Here is a 504-nt window from a genome sequence, read left to right as displayed (position 1 = left end):
CAAATAAAGTCTAATGTTACAACTAATCCTGGATCCCTTTAAATAAAGCTAGAAATGTAGTCTGTAGTCTGATCAGCTCCTGCAGAAAAGCAGAGTTCTGCTGCTGAAGGAGGTTCTGGATCAGGAGTTGAACCAGTTTTTTCCTCTTTAATAAATACTGACCCTGGTTTTTTGTTGAGGTCAGATTTGGACTCTGAACCTGGTAAAGACCAGAACATTTATGCACAGATACATAAAACCCAAGAACTGAAGGAGAGTGGGTTTGATTTTTACACCCAGAACCAAATCTGATCAGGTTTGGATTCAAGTCCCACAAACTGAAGACCTTTACAGACTCTAAGAACAGGTCCTCAACAGGTTCCAGCTGTGTTTTTGTCTGGAAATATTAGATTTATGTTTATTTTATATTTGTTAAAAAGGAGTTGCTCCTGTGGTCGTCCACACAGCCTCTACATGTTCCAGGAACCTGGACTCTGCAGCAGATCAGACAGGACTCTACAGGAG

Source organism: Austrofundulus limnaeus, unplaced genomic scaffold, assembly GCF_001266775.1.
Source record: "Austrofundulus limnaeus strain Quisiro unplaced genomic scaffold, Austrofundulus_limnaeus-1.0 Scaffold4059, whole genome shotgun sequence".
Taxonomy (NCBI): Eukaryota; Metazoa; Chordata; class Actinopteri; order Cyprinodontiformes; family Rivulidae; genus Austrofundulus; species Austrofundulus limnaeus.
This window is presented reverse-complemented; position numbering follows the sequence as displayed.